This window comes from Triplophysa rosa, unplaced genomic scaffold (genome assembly GCF_024868665.1).
Source record: "Triplophysa rosa unplaced genomic scaffold, Trosa_1v2 scaffold78_ERROPOS2324277+, whole genome shotgun sequence".
NCBI lineage: Eukaryota > Metazoa > Chordata > Actinopteri > Cypriniformes > Nemacheilidae > Triplophysa > Triplophysa rosa.
Genome location: NW_026634803.1, coordinates 45762 through 56236, shown reverse-complemented (window position 1 = coordinate 56236; position 10475 = coordinate 45762).

The window sequence follows — 10475 nt, the reverse complement described above, 5'->3', positions numbered from 1 at the left end:
GAATAACTCGAGTTACTCGAGGAATCGTTTCGGAGAACCACATCTGACTTTTAAACTGCGCACCTCGGACGGCCTCTGTAGTTACATGACTGGCCAAGTAAAAAACACAAATGTGGGATAGACTTTAAAGTTTAAAAGTTTTATATTTTATTATGATTACACAATTCCTTTGTTCAGTTCATCTTTCTGGAAAAACCTAAAAATTTAGTAAAAACAGATATAAAAATTGTTCTTTACTTTGTATTTGTGTCTGTCTACATCAAAATTACATTTCATTTTTTTGTTTTATATGCTGCTGAGAAAACACCACAGAAGTTGGGTCAAGTATAGCTCATTGTTCAAAGTAAAAAATATCATACTTTATGATGTTAGTTTTAATAAATATAAATGTGAAAAAAAATCAAGGAAATTTTTCTGGCATTTCTTTCTTTTTGCTGTATCGAAAACGTACCGAACCGGGACACCACTGTGCCGTATCGAACAGAACCGTGAATTTTGTGAACCGTTACACCCCTACTGTACAGTAACTATGCAGCAATGTTTTCATTTAGCACAACCCAATAATCTGTCACGTGTCTTTATTGGATGTTATATAATGGAAGTTGTTTGTTCCTTTTTAAGAAAATAATCATAATAGTCCATAAAATAATACCTGACAAAAAATATAAAGCACACAATGAACGAGCGAAGTAAAGACAGAATTGCTACTGTAAAGGAATAAAACTTTTAGCGATTTTCTTTATTATCTGAGGGGTCGTTTACACGAGACCGTTTTCAACTGAAAAACGCCAAAAAATTATGCGTCTCGGCCGTTCGTTTAGACGGTTCGACGTTTTGGGGGACTGAAAACGCAAACTTTTGAAGATGGTTCTCAAAGTACAACCTTTTGAAAACGCCGCCGTTTCCGTATCCATGCTGCACCAATAAGACCAGCGGAGACACACTATTTACATTTGCCAGACTTTAAACACACATATATGCCGACCAACGGTATTAAAAAGCACTTTTGCCTTATAACTGTGCATGTGTATGTGCCAAGGCACGTCCTGTTTCTTTACACAACAACATCGCCATCCACTGGCCTGGCATGCATACTACATCATTTTTATACGTTATCCTGGATCCGTGTAAATGCAGTCAGTTTTGATAACGCTGTCATGTGTACGTGAAACTTTTCAAAAACGCAAAGGAAAAACTTTTCTGTTTTCTGTGGCCTGAATTACATCCATTTACCTGAGGGTGAGGAGGACGATGATGAGAAAGACCCTTGGATCCACACCGCGCATGACTTACCAACTTCAATTACCAATTACTAATATACTAACTAAATAAGAAAATAGTTTTACAGTAGTTAAACTACTCCGGGCTCTAGACTAACTTTTTGCACTGGTTGCACTAGTGCGCCTAACTTTTTTTCTTAGGTGCACCAGCACAAAAGTTAGGTGCACCCAAATTTTCGACCGCATCGCATTTAACACCGCAGTTTTACAAGTTCACTTTTTAAAAAAATCGCTGTCCATATAGGCAATATTGACTTGTAAATGATTAACTAACAATCTGGTCAACATAAAGTTCTTTATTTGAAGCACAATTCTACAAGAAAGCAGGGCTCTAGACTAACACTTGAGAGAGGTGGCACTGGTGCTACCAAGTTATTCAGTTGGTGGCACCAGCCCTTAATTTGATAGCACCAGAGTCGTGGGGTGAGGTAAGAAAAAAGAATCACTAAAACTTCATTAAAATGTAGGGCTGTCACGATTATGAAATTTGATTGACGATTAATTGTCTAATAAATCATTGAGATTATGACGATTAATTGTCTGTTTCGGGGCTTTGGCGATTATGGCGATTAATTGTCTGTTTTTGAGCTTTGACATTTAATTCTCATACATTTTTGATTCAGCGATTGAAACGACCATATTGTTCTGAATACAAGACTATAGGGATGTAACGATTCACTTAGCTCACGATGCGATGCGGTTCACGATTCTGATCTCACGATGCGATTTATTCACGATTTATTTTGAAAAAATGAGTTGAAACAAATTAGAAATGAACAACGTCCCTTGCATTATTTCTTAAATGCTTCACGTTTCTTTGTATGATAAAATAATGTTTTATTTCAAATAACAAAACTAAACTGCAATTTTATAACAAATTAATAATAGAAAAAGTCTCTTTAATATAAACAAACTAATACTGTCTGTGCTTTTCTTGGATTTTTTTGCATTTAAGAAATATCAGCATCCACGTTTAGATTTGCAGTGAAAATAGCGGCCCCTGCTGTTCAAAAAATGTATTGCGATTCAGTTCACACCTCAACCGATTTGAATAGTCACTCATTATAACCGATTTTCAACCGGCTCACGGTGAATCGTTACATCCCTACAAGACTATGCTTTTTTCTTGGAAATACATCGGAAAAAATTGGGTCATCATATATTTAAGGTTTAGGCTTTTACCTGTCAATAATACAACCGCCAAATACTTAGATCTTTATACAATAGTTTAGTGCATAAAGTTTAAACACGTTTCCTGCATTAGCTTCACATGCATACAATACTTGCAACACATTTCGTTATCTTTGCTGTTTTGTACCTTAGCAGGGGAAATTCTTGTATTCTGCATATTTATTTAAGTTGCAAGATTGAGCGCTTCACTCGTCTGCTCTTTCGGTCCTTCGCCTCTTACCCGTAACCCGCGAATTACGTCTTTAGGGGCGGGGGCACTGATAGATAAGTGAATGGTTGAAGGGGGGGAGACGAAAGTTAGTGACTGAATGAGTGACACCGGTGCGACCTCAGATTTTTTTTAGTCGCACCATTGAGAAATTAGGTTGCATGTGTGACCAAATTGTTCGCACTGTAGAGCCCTGCTACTAGTAGTTTATTGTACAAACAATAAAGATAACAGCATGCAGATCGTTCTCTAAAATTCGTTGTACTGTACTGTCTTCAGTATCGACTTCCTTGTCAGGGAGCTGTCAATCAAAAACTCGCTAGCCAATCAGCGTAAAGCAGCCATAAGTCCCACCTACAAGTGAGATTTGTACCAGAGAGGTGAATGAAAACTTGGAAACGTAAACGAAAACTCGGAAAAAGCATAAATGAAAACTCTAGCCGCGAATTCAAAACTATTATTTGCAAAAACGAAACTTAGAAAATTGTTAAGAAAAATAGCAGTTTATTTGAAAATCATGTCACATTCTTGCATTTGAGTTTATTGATTTCATTATCAAAGTTTTTTTTTCTTATTGTATATTTTTGTTCGTTTTTTAAAGTTTGCGTTCATTTTTGATGACACAAAAGTAATCCCATAGTCGCACCACATGCACGTCGCCCCGTATTTCCGCGCGGCTGCCACGCGTCTAAATTTAAAATAACGAATATGCGTGCGTAAAAGACACGAAATGTGAATCGTGCCTATATCTGCCTGTGTTCTGCACTTCAACATAAAATCATCATCGTTTTATTTCACTGGCTGTTTGCAGTAAAATTAAATCATCCATATTGCATGTAATTTATTATGGTTAGGCTGTATTGTTTTAATCAGCATTTGTTTATTAATCTATTTCGAAATATGTTATTATTGATCGTATTCTATTTGATAAAAACATTTTTTTACTGTTATTATGTGAGGTAAAATAAGTTTAAATCAAGAATGTTTTAAAATTCACAACATTTCAAACACACTAATCGTAATCACCATGCGCAATTTATACGCACATGTATAACAAACGGGCTAATCGCCATGTGCTCAATTAAATTTACAATGGAGCATATGCGGAGAGCTAGCAAAGCTAGCGTCACATGGCGCATACCTCACAGCAAATATTATGCACATCTCAAGATACAATATTGAGATATCATTCTCTGAAACCTCTAAACATGACTATATACATTTTGAAACTCAAACAAAGCATTTCGAACCGCATTTTACATCATACATTGCATTTAAATCGGTTTCTGTTCACTACCCCTCAAATAGTAAATTTCAGCATTCGATTTCAATAAACACAATTCTCATAAAAACAATGGTACTCACCAAGGAGATATTTAAACTAAAGAACAAAGAAATAAATATTTATAAAGATTTTGCTCAATCCCTTCAGTCTCTCATCATCGCGTCTTCTAACGCGGTTTCAAAGTATGCCTTTCTCAAAGTCTTAACTAAAAAGCAGCTGTATTTCTTGAGTTTTCCACCTGTTTCGTGAATTTATTGCTAGATCACAACGACTACTCGAACTCCGCTCCATTGCGGTGCGCAAACTGCGCATCTATATTATATTCTACCTGTTCTGCTTCCACTGGTACTTTCTCAAGAGGGGCGGAGCTTATGCTTTCGTCTTCCCAATTAGAGAGACTGTTGCTGCGTTCCAATTCGCCTAGTTATATTACGTACTACAAGTATGTACTGTTTTTGTTATGGAAACGTATATAATTTTGAGTGTGTAGCAAAACAGTATGCACGTTCTGGGACATACTACGAGGACGTCACATAACGGAAACGAACGTTGTTGCCTAGCTACGCACACTCACCATAAACATAGCTTGTGACGTTTCATTTATTCTTACTTTTTTTCAATCATTTACTATTCGCGTTTTTATTCATTATTTATCCAATGTAATTTACTATTCCCGTTACACATATATTTTCCACATTTAATTTACACCATTCTAATATGAGTCCTACCTTGAAGAGACGAGCTGCATTAGCACAAGCACAAGCATTTTTCAACTCCGGGCGCCCGGTCAAACACCGGCGCTGATCGTGGGAAAAACGCGTAGCACCAGCGCTGAGCGCGGAAAAAAACGTCAACTGATGGCTTTTTTAAAAAGCCCGGCGTTTCCGTTTAAAACAATTGAAAAAAACACGTCGGCACAGCCCCTAATGTAACGCTTAACTTTTAAGTTAAAATACCCGCGCGCGCACACACAAACTCGCGCACGCACATGCAAGGCATAATGTAGGTCAGAAATACATACATATAAATATAATACACAAAGACATGACACTGGCACTGTACTGGAGTTTTTCATTTACTTTTTTTCCTTTTACTTTTGTAGACTGACAACATCACACCATACTGCCAGCTGAATGAAACTGTCCCCATCCTCAGGCTGTTTCTAGACAGAGAATCTGACCTCTGCCCCCATCTGCGCCTAACCAGACAATCCATAGTGTCATAGCTGCACTGCCTTATGATGTTGACCATGGATGGTCAAAAGATGTTGAGGTGGTGATGTTTCTTTGGTGGTGGCTGTCCTTGCCCTGCTAAAAAATGTGGTGCATATGGTGGTTTTTCTAGACATATTATTGACTTTTCTTATATTCTAAATATATTACTGAGTTTTCTTATATAAAATAGTTTTCTTATATAACGAATACATTTAAAGGAAGTTATAGAGTTCATATACTTCTCTGATCGTAACAAGGGCTATGGGCCTCATGTATGAGTTTGAACACTTGAACACCTGCGTACACACCAAATATCTTATCACACTAAAGACAAGAACTGCACGTACACCACACACACTTTTGTAGAGAAGTTTAATTAAGAACGCTGGGTTGTTTATCATTATCATGCTAAACCATGAGTTCATTTTTAATAAAACCAATGTTAAATCATGTATCGTCCGAAAGCCCCCGGAAAGGTGTCAAGATAAAGAGCACATGATATACGTATGTGTTATTGAGAGGCACTCCATACGATTAAATCTTAAAATGGTAGGATGGAAATCCTAGTATGGTAGGCTGGAAATCCCGAAAGGTGTCAAGATAAAGAGCACATGATATACGTATGTGTTATTGCACATGATATACAGTACGTATGTGTTATTGAGAGCGCTCCCTACAATTAAATCCTAATATGGTAGGCCGGAGATCCTAATATGGTAGGCCAGAGATCTTAATATGGTAGGCCGGAAATATAACTGTAGCAAGTGCAGGATGAAATATAACTGTAACGAGGCATAAGGGGCTGGACTAATAAAAATAAGTGATGTCATGTAAAAACTGGTTGGTAGAAGATGAGATCAGGTAAAACATGATTGGTTTGAACTGTGATAACAACTTGAGAACAATGTATAAAAGATGGAGTCAGACATGTATTCGTTGGGCATCTACAGATGAACTCTGTGTGTCTCACTTTGCTTGCTCGAGCAAATAAAGATTGAAACCTCTTGAAACCTGTCTCTCTGGTCTTCGTGAATTCTTTCTACATTGGCTGATCGACTTTTCGCCATGACATGCGTCACCCTCAGGGTGAAGAAGTGGAGGAGATTGGTGCAGGATTTGCCTGCTTTTCACATGGCAGTCGGAGCTATTGACGGCTGCCACATCCGCATAAATCCCCCAGCCGTCAATGCATCCTGTTATTTTAACCGGAAATTATTCCATTCAGTGCTGCTCCAGGCTGTGTGTGATCACAGGGGAAAGTTCTTGGACATCAGTGTCTGCTTTCCTGGATCTGTCCATGATGCAAGGGTCCTCAAGAACAGTGCCATTTACAACAGGCAGTTGTATCCATCTGAGGGCTGGTGCATCTTGGGAGATGGAGGGTACCCCTGCCTGACATCGCCCATCACCATCATGACACCTTACAGTCAACATGTTGCCTCTCCAGTTCAGGCCCGCTACAACAGGGCAGATGCGTGATTGAGAGCATGCTGAAGACCCGGTGGAGGTCCATCTTTTTTAAAGCCCTTGAGGTGAGCCCAGAATTCACCCCCATTGTTGTTACATGCTGTGTAATTTTACACACTATGTGCCTGTCAACGAGCACAATCCACCGCCAGCGTGCGTGAAACGGGTAAAACATGACTTGTGTTGCACCAAACAAATCGAAACACTATAACAATATTTTTGATGTACATTTCTATCATTTTTGTGTCTTTAATTTGTGGAAAAACTGCCTAGGTCACGTTTTGCAGACAGGCACCGCTACGGTATCCTTCCTTGAGGTCCTTATGGGAGACCGATTTGTTTTTGCATCCAATAATGCAACAATAATGTTTATTTGCATCCAATAATTTATTTATGTTTTGCAACCAATGACATAAAAACATGCATTTAGTAAGTTGCCATCCGCCATTAAAATAAAAAAATAAGAAGAAACTTCCCTCAGTCTCGTTGACTCGGATGTGCGTCATTGCTTACGTTGCACGAGTGCCCACTACAGGCGGAACTCGTGAATAAGGTTTAAATGTAACGCACTAAGACCTTGATCAATTGACCCTTCGCTAAGCCACGGCCGAAAACCGCCACAGGCCAATCATGGTTTAGCAACCGTAACTAGGCGCGGGAGGTCTGTCAAGCTTTCGAGCGAGGGAAACATGCCGAAGCGTTGTGCGTATGGATTGTGTAAATCTGATAGCCAGTATCCTAAAAGTTTGGATGGGGTGGTGGAATTTTTTCCCTTCCCGAAACCTAAAACCCAAGGGGAGAAATGCCGGACGTGGATCAAGCAGTGTGGAAGGCCTCATTCACAACTAAATGTGGTACATTCTAAAACGCTTAACGTGAAAAACGCTTAACGTACCTAAACAGCGATCAAGGAAAACCAAATTTCTGTCAAACCTTCCTTGTACTAAACACTTGCTGCTGTCAAAAGAACGAGCTCTTGGTCCGCGGATAAACGGCAACGCCAATTAGACTACTGACGCAATAGCCACGCGAGCATACGTGCCACAAGAACACGCTGTATCATCTCATTTATATTTCTGTCCCTTTTATCAGTGCTTTTAGAAACATTTCTGCTGTTTTGTTCTAGTTTGCTACACAGGCTAGTCAGCACGATGTAACAACACTGAAGCCAGGAGTTAACAACTTCATTGCCTTTCAGCCTCATTTCTTAATATTAGTTTCAGACAGGGCATAAAGAGCCCCCTACTGCACTTTTTAACACAATGCACGGTGGCTTTTGAAGTATTAATTACAACTAAAATGACAGAAATTTGTCACGTTAAGCTGTTTTCTCTTATAATGGACTTCTATGGTGAGAACGCTTAACATGATATTCACTTTATCCGCAGACCAAGAGCTCGTTCTTTTGACAGCAGCATGTGTTTATTAGAAGTAAAATTTGACAGAAATTTGGTTTTCCTTTATCGCTGTTTAGGGACGTTCAGGGGCGGAGCCAGGGGGTGACCAATGGTGGCTAAGGCCACCATAAATTAATCTTTGGCAACCCCCCGGCCCCCCCACCGCTTTGCCGGCAACTTTTTTTCGGAACCATTTCTGTACACAGTTGTTCCCATATGGACGCATTTCAACAGCGCACCTCAAACAAGTACTTCTCCACCCAAACTGAAGGTGGCGGTAATACACTCAACTTGAATTTCAACCACCAACACAATTACAGAAGAAGAAGAAGTAGTGTTGTTGTTGTTCGCGTGTGCTCCAACGGACTCTACGCGTGCAGTCGGAGGACTGTCTGTTTCCCGCCGCGAGAGAAGAGGTCACAGTTAAGTTAACAAGAAGAATTAAGTTTATTCACTATGTATGAAATGTTTCTTGTCTTAATGTATGTAGAGTATATTATGGCTGGCGTGCTGAAGTTGAAACAGACATGGTAAAGTTTGTAATTTAGGCTGTTAACTTAGCAGTATGAAAGTCGCAAGCTATAAACAGTTTCACTGTGTCAGTGTCATTTAAAAGAGTGTTGTAGAAGGCCATTAAAAGTAATGTCAACTTTCAGTGCTGATTTAGCTTAATGGTGGTGGTCTGTCTGTGTCATATCCTTGAAAGGGAATTAAAATGTTTTGTTGGCAGTTGGCAGCCAAATGATAATATGCAAAGTATTGCAAAGGAATATTTTTGAAATGCTTGCCCATAATGTTAAGGTTACTATATTTTGGTTTTTCTGTGATATTGTAATATTTGTTTGATAAAAGTGCATTCTGGTATATTCTTATGTCGTGTAAATTCTCATTATGGTGTGAGCTTTATCACCAATTAAAAAGACACCACCTTCTGCAATGCCACACTGTTTCAGATCTTTTTTTAAATCAGTTTAGTAATACATTAAAAAGCTTGTGGATCTTCATGATGTAATTCTACATGGCAATCACTGCCTGTTTAAGTAAATGAGTGAGTGATGTTGGACTTTAAAGGCAGTCCTGCATGTTCAGAAATTTGAAGAGACAATTTGCTCAAAAGTAATATGAGGTTTTATTATCAGATGTGAAAAGCTGTAACAAAGCTTTGGGTTGTCAGACGACCTCCGAAAAACCAACAACACCAAAATATTCAAAACACTCCTATTTATAAAGTATGTGACGTCGTTCTATCTTCTGACTCCTCCTCTGCTTTTTGCTTCCTTTCCACCAATCACCGTGAAGTCCTTTTTCTTAGTTCCTGTAAAATAACATTTCAAAACGTATATCCTGTGGTCAATCGCCAGTCCTGAGGAATGTTCTCCAGGACAGTTTCTTTTTGGGGAGCGGTCTCCTAGAAACAGTTCCCTGTGGCCGGACAACATACCAACATTCTTAACATTCTTTTAGTAAAAAGAAAACACTTAATCATCTAATACTTTTAATTATGTAGCGTTGTTTCTTAATCCTATGATTCATTAAAACACATCACAACTCATGATTATACTTAGAACATATGCAGTGGATTGATTCATAACATTTATTTTTCTTTGTGACTCTTTATATGTGTGTGTGTTTATCTAGATAATTTACGACTCCAACCCCCAACTTTCTCTGTTTTCTTTGTTTGCCCCAGTAACTTTCCACTGAGTGAAATAGAAAGCACATGACCAAAACACACAGCTTAATGAAACAAATGAAAGAAAACACTTATTGATTATATTGATATTTAAATCATACTTTTATCTAAAAAATATTCCCACAGTGTGCATTCAGGTTTAGGTCCCCACCGGGATATACAAACATGAACACACACACACACACACACGTCTGGTTTATTATCTCCGTGGGGACAGTCCATAGGCGTAATGCTTTTTATACTGTACAAACTGTATATTTTATCCCCTAACCCAACCCCTAAACCTAAAGATCATAGAAAACTTTTTGCATTTTTAAATAAAAATATATACTGTTCTGTACAATTTATAAGCTTTTGTGCCCACGAGGACCTCAATTTTGGTCCCCACAGTGACAGATTCCCCATGTGTGGGTGTGCATTCAGGTATAGGTCCCCACCGGGATATAAAAACATGAACACCCCCCCCCCCCACACACACACACACACACAAACACTTTGTTGGAAGAATCTTGGCAGTTGGGCAAAACAGATCCTGCGCCAATATTACCCCCCCCCGAAATATTATCTTGTCATGTGTAACATGTAGTGTGTGGCCTTGACATTTTTGCATGTCTATATAAATATGAAGAAGTTCTACATGTGTCATGTGCATTCATCAAATTGTTTTTGACTATATGTGCATCCATGCAAAAGTTGGATGAATAGACGAAGTTTTTTAATAATGCAAACACACTTGTATG